The 14,605-nt window shown below is 40.0% G+C and overlaps 1 protein-coding gene across 2 annotated transcripts in view; it reads left to right on the top strand.

Moving 5' to 3' along the window:
• Positions 1 to 14,605, top strand: part of HACD2 (3-hydroxyacyl-CoA dehydratase 2) — a 109,559-nt gene that overhangs the window by 84,178 nt on the left and 10,776 nt on the right. The window lies entirely within an intron of this gene.

Genomic DNA, 14,605 nt, shown 5'->3' with positions numbered 1-14,605 from the left:
TCCCCTTATCCTCCCTCTGGGTCATCCCCGCATACCAGCCCCGAGCATCCTGTATCATGCATCAACCATGAACTGGTGATTCATTTCACATATGATAATATATGTTTCAGTGCCATTCTCCCAAATCATCCCACCCTCACCCTCTCCCACAGAGTCCCAAAGACTGTTCTATACACCTGCGTCTCTTTTGCTGTCTCGTATACAGGGTTATCATTACCATCTTTCTATATTCCATATATATGCGTTAGTATACTGTATTGGAGAAGGAAATGGCAACCCACTCCAGTGTTCTTGCCTGGAGAATCCCAGGGACGGGGGAGCCTGGTGGGCTTCCGTCTATGGGGTCACACAGAGTCGGACACGACTGAAGTGACTTAGCAGCAGCAGCAGCATACTGTATTGGTGTTTTTCTTTCTGGCTTATTTCACTCTGTATAATCGGCTCCAGTTTCATCCACCTCATTAGAACTGATTCAAATGCATTCTTTTTAATGGCTGAGTAATACTCCATTGTGTATATGTACCACAGCTTTCTTATCCATTCGTCTGCAAATGGACATCTAGGTTGCTTCCATGTCCTGGCTATTATAAACAGTGCTGCGATGAACACTGGAGTACATGTGTCTCTTTCAATTCTGGTTTCCTCGGTGTGTATGCCCAGGAGTGCGATTGCTGGATCATATGGCGGTTCTATTTCCAGTTTTTTGAGGCATCTCCACACTGTTCTCCATAGTGAATGCCACTGTCTTCTTCTCAGGGACCTTTTTCCAGTGATGTTCCAGCTCTGCCAACGGAAGACATTGGGATACATTCAGTATCTTTTGGCCCCCTGAGTGCTGAGTGTCTAAAGTTCTCCACCCTACTCTATCTGTTCCTTACTTTCTATTTTAAATATTTCTGTAGGTGGATTTGCATCACCTTCACTTTTAAAATTAGCACTTCTCCTAAAGGTAGAAAAACTTCATCATTTGATTGTTAATCAGACACTGTCAGACTTTAGACAACTCCAAGACAGATGTGGCAGCAATTTAATGCCATTTTTGCATCTGTTAATAGTGGACACATAAAGAAAATGTTACTTTTCTCATGGCTAGATGGTTCACTCCAACATTGTGTATATTTAGCTGAGGTGATTTGAGCAAAATCAGGTTGTCTGTTTTTCTCTGAGTGTTTTTCTGTCCCTTTCCAACATTTTCTTGAATTGTGTATAAAAATTTTATTTCCAAATATTGAAAAATATTTAGATCCTTTTGGGTTCAGTGTCAGTTCACTTCTGACACCTCATGTTGCATGCTTCTCCCATTGCCTTAGTTCTTTTGTAGCCTTTGGAAAACTCCAGTGAACTCCTTTGTTCAAAGTGTATTATACTTTTTTCTTTGAGGATTAAGTCAGTTTTGTTTAAAATAAAACATCTTAAACCATGCAAGCCAATATTACCACTACACCCTACAAGAACATAGCCCCATTTTTCAATTAAGAATTGAATAGGTTCCAGGCTCAGCAAAATCAGGAAATCAGTTTCATTTGTGTTTAATGTTAATCTTTTTCTCTTCTGGCCACTCCTCTTCACCCTTCTCCATTGGTGACCTTGCCCTACAAACACCCTCACGCTCGAAGTTTCTCAGGACTTTCTTTTGCTCTCTTACCCCCAAGGGCTATCTCTGACATCCTTCATTCCCGTTTCTCAATTCTGGCATGAGGGGGAGTAGTTACATCAGACAAATTCCCAGGAAGACTGCATAGTTATCTTCATTTGGGAGGGTGTCATGCAGGACAGGAAGGGCTGGGGCCTGACCTGTCAGCTCCAAAGGAAAGTGTCCCACTGTTAGGAGGTTCTTCTGGGACCCAAAGCCAGACCTGCCTGCCTGCCTAGTCCAGACTGCCCTGCACGTGCCCGAGCCCTTCAGGCTGAGCAGTTTTGGCCTCTTCCTTTCCTTCTGCCCCAGAACTTCCAGATTTTTGGTGTCCCCAGGATTCAGTTAGTCTTTTTAAATATTATGCTAAAACCGTTCTACCCCCATTTGACTGATGTTCTGGATGTGTCAGTGGTGTCTCCTGCTTTCCTATTTTTGATAATGAAGTTTCTAACTAAGAAGCTTGTTGTTGGAATTCATCCTCTTCAGGCATAAGATGTTTTCAAACTATTGGGTAGTATCTTAACATATGTAATTGCTGCTACTTACAAACAGTCGGAAGCCTATTTAGAGCCAATTCTGGATACGTGAAGTCCTGAGATTCACAAAGATGTTTGACTCTTGGCACGGGAAACTGTCATGGAAAAGGAATAAGAGTGAAAAAAGAAAAAAAAAAGTTACCTTGCATATCAAATACTAGTTTCCCAAAGAAACAACTGAGATGATATTTTCAGTGAGATTTACCATGAGAGCCTCAGTGATTTCATCTTTGGTTATATGTTCAGCTTAAGTTGAAGAATGACTCAGGGAAGTAAGCCTGTTATTTGAGCTATGCTGTCAAGTTGTACTGTCAGTGGAGAGTTACCAATAAGTGAATTCTGATACTAAAACCAGTTTTCACCCATGATTTGAGAGTAAAGTGAATTCAGATGTTTATTTCAAGCCAAAAAGGGTAATTTTTTGCTCCTGTATAGTGATAGAAGCATGCTGGTTACAGACATTTTTCTTTTGAATATGTCTTCTATCCTGGGACTGTCCATAGGAATTTCTAGCAATGAAAAAAATGTTCTGTGCCTATGTTCTTCAACATAATAGCTCCTGGTTGTATGTGTGCACATATTGAACCCTTGAAATAACCCCTGAGTGACTAAGGAACTGAATTTTAATGTAATTTAATGTTAAATAGCCACATGTGACTGGAGGTTACTGCACTGGACAGTATAGCTGTAGTAGTTCAGTGTAATATTATTGGGTTGGCCAGAAAGTTCATTCGAGTTTATCTGTAACATCTTATGGAAAAACTCAAACTTTTTGGCCAACATAATATTTAGCATTCTCTTTATTTCAGTCAATTAGGTTTTCATATATTTTATCTCATGTGCAAGATTGTATGATTTAAAAGAAAAAAACAAGTAGCTACAGGAAATTTATATGATATACTTGGTATGCTGTGTTCTTTAAATCCAGGAATTCTTTTAGTACTCTAAATTAAACTCTTATAAAAATCCTGATTGCAGGCGTGGGAAACTGTGTGGTATTCTCATCTGTTGCAAAGATAGCTGTTCATTGACTGGTGAGGCAAGAGGCCATACAGACTCCACCTTTCAGAGACCTGGAGTTTGGCCTTTGCAGTGGAGTCACCATGATACCATGTCCCACGTTTGTCTTTGCTGAAAACCGTTTCACAGACCTTGTCTCTCCTATTTGACTTCAAGGATACCTTAGAAATATAGTCAACATTATTACCCCTATGAACTCAAAGATTCTCACCTCACACTGTAAAAGATGATTGGCATGCATCGTGAGCATTGCTAAAATATATCAGCAGAGTCAAGGAAAGTTAAAAATTATTAGCGATAAACTGCTTTTAAATAAGTGTGCTCCACAGTACAATAAGTGGAATTTTTAAAGCGTTGATTAATATTCATTTGGAAACTTTTAATATGTAGGAGGAGGAACTATCTCAAATTATCTGCTCCTTTGCCAGAGCGGTCCTTTGTGTACTGTTGCCTTTTCAATATAACTATATTTTCAGCATGAATGTGAAATATCAGATCATTTAAAAATACATAAATTGACAAGAATACCAGTGCATTCAGTCTCTTGGCAGTTGACTTGCACAGTGATGTAGCAAGTAACTGGTCTTGGTGGGAACCTTGAAGACAACAGGGGAACCTGAAGAAATCCCCATTTCCCTGCTCCCATGAAGTATCTATGAAGTGTATTTCCATGGCTTCCAGGAGGAGGATTCAATAACCTTTTTTACCTACCCATGTCAAGAAGCCCTGTATAGTCAGGAAGCTCTCATTAAAAGCTGTGATGCATCACAGATAAAATTAAGCGTGTTACTAAGTCGTCTGCATTTTCCAGAGAATGGAGCCCTTTCAAGTTTGAAGTGAAACCCTGGTGCACTTCGGGAATTTGTAAGATGTGACTTGATATCCACATGTGGATGTGTGTGGAAGCATGCTGAGGGTATGCCTGCATTTGAAAGGGAGGGAGGAGACTAATTATTAGGCTTGATGCATTAAAGACTTTTAACTTCTCTTTTCTTTCAATTGCCGCCGTAAACATTTGTCTTTAACAGGATGAGTTTTAGTATCTTCTTCCCTTTCCTATATTCTGCTCTGGCAAAAATATTACCAGGATGACTGGAAGCCTGGTAACTGTGCCTCTCGTTTGCCTTCTGCGTTGGTGCTGTCTTGTTAAGCCAAGCTTAAGGAATCTTTTGTTGAGGTCAGTGTTTCAAAGCAGTGTGTGTTGAGAGCCTCAAGTGTAAACACTAATCAAATTAACCAAGTTTTTATATACTAAATACTGTTTTTGAATTTTAGAGTTTTTCAAATAGTCATGTTACATTTATGTAGCACCTTGCCGTCAGTAGCAGAGCTTATCAACTGGTATCAGATGTCTGTCCCCCAGGTGGGTGTTAAAAGAAATTTCAAGAAGAATATGATGACTAGAACATCTACATCATCTCAGAACAAAGGTGGTACTCACCTCAGCTAGTAATTGGCAAACTGAGCTAGTGTTATGCAGTCACTTTTTCTTTTTTTTTTTTAAGAAAAAAGCAGAAATACAGATTTTTTAATGTGAAATCTTTCAACTTAAAAAAACTGGCTCAAATATTTTTTAAAGCACTGTACAAACTCAAACAAAACATTTGTGATCCAGGATTATGGGCAATTGTGAGATGATACTCGAAGCCTTTGCTTTTATTTTCTGTCTTACATTTTTGCAGTTATTAAACCATCATAGAACAAAAGAACCATGACATTTCATAGTGTATATCGCTCATTTCATGTTCTTTTGACCACGTCAGTTACACTTCTGATGGTGATCCATCCTGTCCCCTCTAGAGAGCTGGGTGGGCACACTGGGATGATGCATTTAGAGATCTGGGGCAGACTGTGGGGTGACTGCACCAGCTGTCCCCATGAGCCCACAGTAACCTACTACTGGGCATATTGATCTCAGGCTCTCTTGGCAGTAATTAAAGGATTATTGCTTCATAGAATACTTAGGCCGTATTCGATATATATGATCAAGGTGGAACTAAATAATGACTGTTTTCTGATGCAGTCCTTATACTTGAGTTTGGTTGAAGGTAGTAGTTGCATGAAAACTGTTAATAACATGCTCTTTGGAGCTGAGAGAATCAAACTGAACTTAGGAAGAACACTGGGAAAGGCTAGCAGCTGGTGAGATCCTTAGACATCCCAGATTTGGTACAGGCTAATGCTTTAACACTTAACAGAAAACACAGTGACAAAGCAAAATATTATTTTGGTAATTAAGCCTAAGAGGAAGCCACCAGCCTGTACTGGATCCCAGCAGTGACTATCATAGATAGTAGAAACTTAGTAAATATTTGTTGAATTGAATTTTTCTTTCATGGAATAAAAATAATAACTGCTATTTATGAATGGCTAGCAAAATCCCATGGACGGAGGAGCCTAGTAGGCTGCACTCCATGGAGTCGCTAAGAGGCGGACTTAACTGAGCGATTTCACTTTCACTTTTCACTTTCATGCATTGGAGAAGGAAATGGCAACCCACTCCAGTGTTCTTGTCTGGAGAATCCCAGGGACGGGGGAGCCTGGTGGGCTGCCGTCTATGGGGTCTCACAGAGTCGGACACGATTGAAGCAACTTAGCAGCAGCAGCACTTTACTAAGCTCTTGATAGGTTTTTCTAACCTCACGTGAACCCACGCAAAGGCACATATGTTACCTCAGTTTCCATATGAGGATGCTGAAGCTGGGAAAGGATAAGGACATGCAGCCTGGAAGCCTGGAGGTCTGTTTGGTTCCAGAGTTGCAGTGATTGGAGAAGAGGCTCAGTTCAGTTCAGTTCAGTTCAGTTGCTCAGTCGTGTCCGACTCTTTGCGACCCCATGAATCACAGCACGCCAGGCCTCCCTGTCCATCACCAACTCCCGGAGTTCACTCAAACTCATGTCCATAGAGTCAGTGATGCCATCTAGCCATCTCATTCTCTGTCGTCCCCGTCTCCTCCCACACCCAATCCTTCCTAGCATCAGACTCTTTTCCAGTGAGTCAACTCGTCACGAGGCTAGTTGTAGGAAATTGCCATTCTTTCTTCATATTTCCTGGGAAATGGGATGAGCAGATAGTAGCATTAAAGTTGGACTAATGGGAACATTTTAGCATTCAGACCTGCATGTCTGATTTTTTCATAAATACAGAATTAATCGTGCATTGCCTATTTACTGCATGCTTATACAGTTTTCTCATTGCATGTTCAGAAAAGTTAATTTCATGACGAAGACTTGTTTCGGTAAGCCAAAACATTTAACTGGGCCATCATCCATATTAAAGAGTAGTTCTTAGTTATTGTGTTGTAATGGAAATAATTTTTAATCAGTGCCCCTTGTCATTGTAGGTTAAGAAAAATCTATATAGTTGCATATTTTTCTCTCCTTTAAATGGGAAGTATATTAATATAACTCACATTTTTCCATATAAAAGGAGTATTATTTTCTGGTTTGTTTACTGTGTATCCTATCATAGGTTTTTATTTTATTTTTTAATTGAAGGATAATTGCTTTACAGAATTTTGTGGTTTTCTGTCATACATCAAGAATGAGCTATAGGTACACTCTTGTCCCCTCCCTCTCAAATCTCCCTCCCCATCCCACCCTTCCAGATTGTTGTAGAGCTCCTGTTTGAGTTCTGAGTCATACAGCAAACCATTGGCTATCTATTTTACATGTGGTATTGTAAATTTCCATGTTACTCTCTCCATACATCTCACACTCTGCCTCGTTCCCCCCGCCATAAACATTAAATCATGGATACTTTACACATGCAGTTGCCATGTGAAAAGACCAACACTTATCCAGATATCTTTTTTTTTTAAACCACCACACGTCAGTGTTTATTACATTTCAATTTCTTATCAAGGAGGACATTCCTTTTAAGTAGATAACTAGATGAGTTACATTTTTGTTCAAAAAAACTTAAGTCATGGAAAGGACCATGATTGTCGTCAGAACTGTCCTGTGCCCCAGCCCGAACCTTGTGCTGACATCACCCTCAAGGCAGTAGCCCTGTGACCTCACTCTCCTAGGGGCCCAGCCCTCCTCACCCAAGGCTATTCCAGCCAAGGCAGAGAACATGCAGGCCAGGCTGCAGACAGGTCAGCAGATACTTATTCAATACCTTCTCTGCTCTATTATCGTGCTTAGCACTAGGATGCATGGAAAAGAGAACTCACAGGTGCTGCCGTCACAGGGCTTGCTCAGGAGCAGAGTCAAGCAGTGCCTTAGAGTGGGATAACTGACAAGGCAGGAAAGACAGGCTGCTGGCACCACATGTCACACTCCAGCTACCCAGCTGAGGGGTACACCAGCCTAGTCCAGCTCCTCAGGAGCTGTTCTAGTCTCCCAGGCCCACTTGTTTCTCCTCATTGGGTGGTCCTGGAGGTGCAATGCGTTAATACATATAAAGCGTTTAGAACAGAGCCTGGCACTTAGTAGGTGCTCAGTAAATGTTAGTTACATATTAGCTATAATGTAACCTTATCTTTTCTCAAACTTTCAGTGACAGTTTTTTGTATAACTGTATTGAATTCTTCTCTGTGTCCTGAAGCAGAGATATAATTGACTTTTAAAATTGACTGTTCACATAGGAATGAATTCTTTATACTTATTAAAATAGTTTCACAGTTAGCTGGTGAAGATTTATACATAATTACTTTTACCATACTTAAGGGATAATTAGCCCTGCTAATGGGAGTTATCATTATCTTAATCATCATTATTATCCTAATCTAAAGCATTTATTGAAAATCTCATTTTGCCTTTTAAGTAAGCTAACCCCTTTTTCAAAGGGAGTTTTTGGACCTGCCCTTGGGGTACTTACAGCATAAGACAGTAGTAATTCGGATGCCAGTTTAGCCTCAGCGTTAAATCTATTGTTCTATCTCAAGTGTGCTTTTATTGATAGTTTTTGTTATAAATGTTCTTACATCCTCTTTTATGGTTATGTAGCCCGCCTCTTCCAGCAGATTCAGATTCTTCATATCAAAGGCAATTTATAGAAACCAGGTGATATTGTTTGCTTCTAATTATGTCCCCAAAGTGGTTGCTTAATACTCAGGTGATATTTTAAAATAATTTATTTGGAAATCATTTCAGGTTTACAGAAAGTTTAAATCAGAACAGTACAATAGACTCTCATATTTCCTTCATTCAGATTCTCCAACTATTGACATTTTACTACATTTGTTCCATCACCTACTCCTCTGTATTTGCATATCGTTTTTTTCCTGAAGCTTGAGAGCAAGCTGTACATGATGTCCTGTCCCCCTAAATACTCAAGTGCATGTTTCAGACACTCTCCTACATCACCTGCATACAACCCTCCAATACGGAAGCCAAAACTGATAAAGTACTACCGTCCCACCCACAGACTTCACTCAGATTTCACTAACAGTCTAAACAGTGTCCTGTTTTTTCCCTTTGTGGATGGCAAGTTTGGCCTTGGACTACAGGAAATAGAGGAAAACAATAGAATGGGAAACATCAGACATCTCTTCAAGAAAATTGGAGAGATCAAGGAAACATTTCATGTAAGAATTGGCACAATAAAGGACAGAAATTGTAAGGACCTAATAGAAACAGAAGAGGTGGCAAGAATACACAGAAGAACTATACAAAAAAGGTCTTAATGACCCAGACAACCATGATGGTATGGTCACTCACCTAGAGCCGGACTTCCTGGAGTGTGAAGTCAAGTAGGCCTTAGGAAGCATTATGACGAACAAAGCTAGTGGACATGATGGAATTCCAGCTGAGCTATTTCAGATCCTAAAAGATGATGCTGTTAAAGTGCTAAACTCAATATGTCAGCAAACTTGGAAAATTCAGCAAACAATCAGTTTTCATTCCAGTCCCAAAGAAGGGCAATGCCAAAGAATGTTCACACTGCCACACAATTGCACTCATGTCACATGCTAGCAAGGTTACGCTCAAAATCCTTCAAGCTAGGCTTTAGCAGTGCGTGAATTGAGAACTTCCAAATGTACAAGCTGGGTTTCCAAGAGGCAACGGAACCAGAGGTCAAGTTGCCAACTTTAACTGGATCATGGAGAAAGCAAGGGAATTACAGAAAACTATCTGCTTCATTGACTATGCTAAAGCATTTGACTCTGTGGATCACAGCAAACTATGGAAGATTTTTAAAGAGATGGGAATACCAGACCACCTTACCTGTCTCCTGAGAAACCTGTATGTGGGTCAAGAAGCAACAGAAACTTACGTGGAACGACTGACTGGTTCAAAATTGGGAAAGGAATATGTCAAGGCTGTATATTGTCACCCTGTTTGTTCAACTTATATACAGAGTACATCATGCAAAATACCAGGCTAAATGAATCACATGCTGAAATCAAGATTGCCGGGAGAAATATCAACAACCTTAGATATGCAGATGATACCACTCTAATGGCAGAAAGTGAAGAGGAACTAAAGAGACTCTGGATGAGGGTGAAAGAGGAGAGTGAAAAACCTGGCTTAAAACTCAACATTAAAAAAACTAAGGTCCCATCACTGCATGGCAAATAGAAGGAGAAAATGGAAGCAGTGACACATATTATTTTCTTGGGCTTCAAAGTCAGAGGACAGTGACTGCAGACATGAAATTAACAGACACTTTTCTTGGAAGAAAAGCTATGACAAACCTAGAATAGTGTTAAAAAGCAGAGATCTCACTTTTCCGACAAAGGTCTGTATAGTCAAAGCTATGGTTTTTCCAGTAGTCATGTACAGATGTGAGAGCTAGACCATAAAGAAGGCTGAGCACTGAATTAATGCTTTCATATTGTGGTGCTGGAGAAGACTTGAGAGTCCCTTGGACTGCAAGGAGATCAAGCCAGTCAATCTTAAAGGAAATCAACCCTGAAAATTCACTGGAAGGACTGATGCTGAAGCTCCAATTCTTTGGCCACATGATGTGAAGAGGCCAACTCATTGGAAAAAACCCTGATGCTGGGAAAGATGAAAGGCAAAAGGAGAAGAAGCCAGAGGATGAGGTGATTAGATATAATCACCGACTTAATGGGCATGAGTTTGAGCAAACTCCAGAAGATAGTGTAGGACAGAGGAACCCGGTGTCCACGGGGTCAGAATTGGGCACAACATAGCAACTGAACAGCAACAACATATACATATATGTATACTCATACATATGTGCATCTAAAAGTATATCATTGTGCGTATAAATGTGTATAAATATATATTCAATGTATAGTTTGTATATGTATATAAGTGTATGAATCTGTGTTATCAAATCCTGGGCTCGTACCAGTTCCTCCAATTACAATCCAACACCATCTTTCTAGAGTTCTTCCTTCCACGTTTGTAAATATCTGTTCCAATGGCAAGAAGTCCATTTTTTTAACTGTATTGTTTTATGTACTCAGTTTATTTATTTACAACATGGAGCTGATTTTCCAGTCACATTAGCCATGTCTTCAGCCTGCCACCTCTGTGTCTCTCCCTCACTTCCTCATCCTCAACTGCAAGAGGGATAGTCTCCTCACAGCAGCAGGGGTGTGTGTGTGTGTCTGAACCCCAGGAAGACAAGTCAGAACTGCTCAGAGTTTGGGGGCACAAGCCGGGTTCAATATCTGTAAATCTCACTTTTCCCATCTGTAAAATGGGGATTCAAAGAGGTAATATATGTTCAAAAGTGCTTGGCATATAGTATGAATTCAGTTATACTGTTATTCAATTATACTATTATGTATAATTATTTTTACTGCTATTGTCATCACAATTATTAAAAAGATTATTTCCCCCAAAGTTAAAAATGGGCAAAAAACATTTCTCAAAAGAAGATACACAGATGACTGATAAGCACATGAAAAAATGCATATCAAAACTGCAGTGAGATGCCACTTTGTACTCATTAGGATGGTTACTGTCAGGAAAGAAAAAGGAAAATAGCAAAATGGTGGTAACCACGTGAAGAAATTGGAACCTTTTTGCACTATTGGTAGGAATGTAAAATGATGTAGCCAATGTGGAAAACAGTTTGGCAGTTCTTCAAAAAGCTAAACATAGTATTATATGATCTAACAATTCCACTTCTAGGCATACCCAACAGAATTGAAAAAACAGGTGCTCAAATAGATATTTGTACACTAATGTTCACAGCAGCAGCCAGAAGGTGGAAGCAATGCAAATGTCCATCAGTAATTGAATCATTAAACAAAATGTGGTATTTACATACAATATGATATTCAGCCTTTAAAAGAAGGGAAATTTTGATACATGCTTCAACAGGGATGAACCTTGAAAACATTACACTCAATGAAGCCAGATGCAGAAGGACACATAATATCATTCCACTTAATTGAGGTACCTGGAATGAGCAAGGAAAAGGGTCCTCACGAGGAAGCAAACATGGTGGCACCCTGCTCTTGGAATTCTAAAACTGTGAGAAAATACATTTCTACTGTTTGAGCCACCCAGACTATGGTGTTTTTTTATGGCAACCTGAGGAGAAAGATAAACATACTCTTCACAGTTCTGCCAAGAACGGACTCTAGTCTTCACCTCCTAGAGTTTACCAAAATCTCTTCTCTTCACAAATCAAAGGGGTTTCAAGAAGAGAGAAGCCTTACCAGAAATCTTGGTCCGGGGATTTCTTTGAAATAACCAGAGTGGTGAGCAGTAGGTTCCAAAAGTCTAAGAAGAATAGGGTTTCTTCATAGAGATTTTCTTGTGTGGTACCATCTGTTTTTCTTTGAATGTAATAAAAATGACAGCTTTTCATGTACTGATACTCCCTGAGCCTTTTAAAGTCCAACATATGATGCTGTTTGTATATAAAGATTTTTCTCTTGTGCCCATTTGTTTCTCAAGCTTGAATTTCTGTGTAAACTCCCTTGGCTACATTACACAAGCCACCCACTCCCCATGCCTCCTCTCTTACTGTAGAGTAGGGGGCTGAAACCTGCCGTCCGCAGTGTGGAGCGTCCAACTCACAGCTCACTGCCCCAAGCAAAGGAAGATTTCCTAGCTGACCTGGCTGCCCCATGCCCACACCCTCATTTGTGCCATGAGTGTGGGCATGCAGCTTTGAAACATGGCTTCAAAACATTTTTGGTCAACCTAGCCCAAACTGCTCATTTTTCTTCTTAACTCATTAACTCATTTTAACTCATTCCATTCTACCCCTGTTTTGTGTTACCGGATAGTTATCTGCAAATTAGATAAGCTTGATCTCTGACTTTACATGAGCCCCTTCTTAATAACATGTTGTACTTCCTGTAGATCTGAAGATATCATTTGTAGAAAACAGTCATTTTCCCTATCCTTCAGTTCAGTTCAGTCGCTCAGTCGTGTCCGACTCTTTGCAACCCCATGAATCACACCACGCCAGGCCTCCCTGTCCATCACCAACTCCCAGAGTTCACTCAAACTCATGTCCATCGAGTCGGTGATGCCATCCAGCCATCTCATTCTCTGTCGTCCCCGTCTCCTCCCACCCTCAATCCCTCCCAGCATCAGACTCTTTTCCAATGAGTCAACTCGTCACATGAGGTGGCCAAAGTATTGGAGTTTCAGCTTTAGCATCAGTCCTATCCTTAGGCTTTTTTAAATTATGACATGGTCTTCCCAGCTGGATTCTGGGAACAGACTATTTTCACATTCCTCCTGAGTCTGAGTTTATTTCAGTCCTGTTGGTCTAACTGAAGGTGTGTGTGAATCAAATACCTTCTAGACTGGATCAGAGCAGAAGGCTGGGGGGCTTGCTTGTCTGCTTTTCCCTATTTGAAAGCATCCAAGACTACACAGAAACTAGTATCAGGTATCAAAGCTCAGGCAGCTGATTAGGATTGAATTGTTTTGCTCCACAAATATCTGTTGAGCTCCTACTTGTGAAAAGCACAAAGTGCTTTTGGAAATCAAAAAATGAATAAACACGCTTCCTGCTTTCAAGACTATTACAATGCAAAATATTAGAGAAGAACTTCTATTATAACCCAAAGATCTTTGAGGAAGGCTTTCAGCCCATAGCTGTAAAAATATATCTCCTTAAGATGAGGATTACAAAGTATATAAAAAAAAAAGCAAAGTGTGCTTTGAAATTGTATTTTGGTATAGATGGGTTTTAAGCAAGGATTTGTGGACAGACTGAAAAATGAAACATGAAAGCTTTAAAGGGGTTTAGCTTTTGCTTTACTTTGGCTAATATAAGAGCACCAGGAAAACAAAAAGAATTCTTGCTCTTGACAGTATAAAATTCTTATTATTTTTAGAGAATAGTAACTGGATTTATGAAGTTCTTTGTCAGAGCAATTTAGTTAATAGGTATGTAAATGACTGCTTATTTCATTGTGTAGGCAGATCACTCCATGTTCACTTTCTGAGGAAGAATATAAGTGCTCAATAACATTCAAATACAGAGAAGCAAAAGTTAAGGTTAGAAGGCCATACTTTCGTTATGTTAGATGTTAGGAGTAAGACAGAGAAGATCTTGTAAATGGTATTTGTTTGGTTTGCTCAGTGGAATTTCTTATTCACATACAACTCTCTAACTGTCCTCTTTGGATGTAAGAAAATATAAGTGAATTGAGGTGCAAGATTGCTTCTTATTCTTACTATTGGTTTTCAAGCGTGAAGGATCATCACAAACTTAGCTGGAGTGGGAAGGCTGGGTGTGCTGAAAGTTAATACCACAGTAATAAATTTTCATGCAAGATTTGCAGTCTGAGGTGTATCGTGAGAACATCCCCTAAAATGAAAATACCTAAGAAGTCAACGAGAGACTTTATTTTGGGGGGCTCCAAAATCAATGCAGATGGTGACTGCAGCCATGAAATTAAAAGACGCGTGCTCCTTGGAAGAAAAGCTATGACCAACCTTGACAGAGATATTACTTTGCTGAAAAAGGTCCATGTAGTCAAAGCTATGGTTTTTCCAGTAGTGATATATGGATGTGAGAGTTCGACTGTAAAGAAAGCTGAGAACCAAAGAATTGATGCTTTTGAACTGTGGTGCTGGAGAAAACTCTTGAGAGTCGTTGAACTGCAAGGAGATCCAACCAGTCAGTCCTAAAGGAACTCAGTCCTGAATATTCATTGGAGGGACTGATGCTAAAGCTGAAACCCCAGTACTTTGGCCACCTGATCTGAAGAATTGACTCATTGAAAAAGACCCTGATACTAGGAGAGATTGAAGGCTTGAGGAGAAGGGGACAACAGAGGATGAGATGGTTGGGTGGTATCACCGACTCAATGACCATGAGTTTGAATAAGCTCCAGGAGTTGGTGATGGACAGGGAAGCCCAGTGTGCTGCAGTCCATGGGGTTGCAAAGAGTCGGACACAACTAAGCGACTGAACTTACTGACTACGGAGCCTTATTAGAAGCATATTAATTTTTCAGCATGAAAACAACTTCAGAGGAGGCTGAAAATTCCAAAGCTCTCTTGGCTTTAG

Source organism: Moschus berezovskii, chromosome 1 (assembly GCF_049115385.1).
Source record: "Moschus berezovskii isolate FMDL1 chromosome 1, NW_MosBer_1.0, whole genome shotgun sequence".
NCBI classification, from domain to species: domain Eukaryota; kingdom Metazoa; phylum Chordata; class Mammalia; order Artiodactyla; family Moschidae; genus Moschus; species Moschus berezovskii.
Note: the sequence above shows the minus strand (reverse complement) of the source record. Positions and strands in the feature narration are given on the sequence as shown.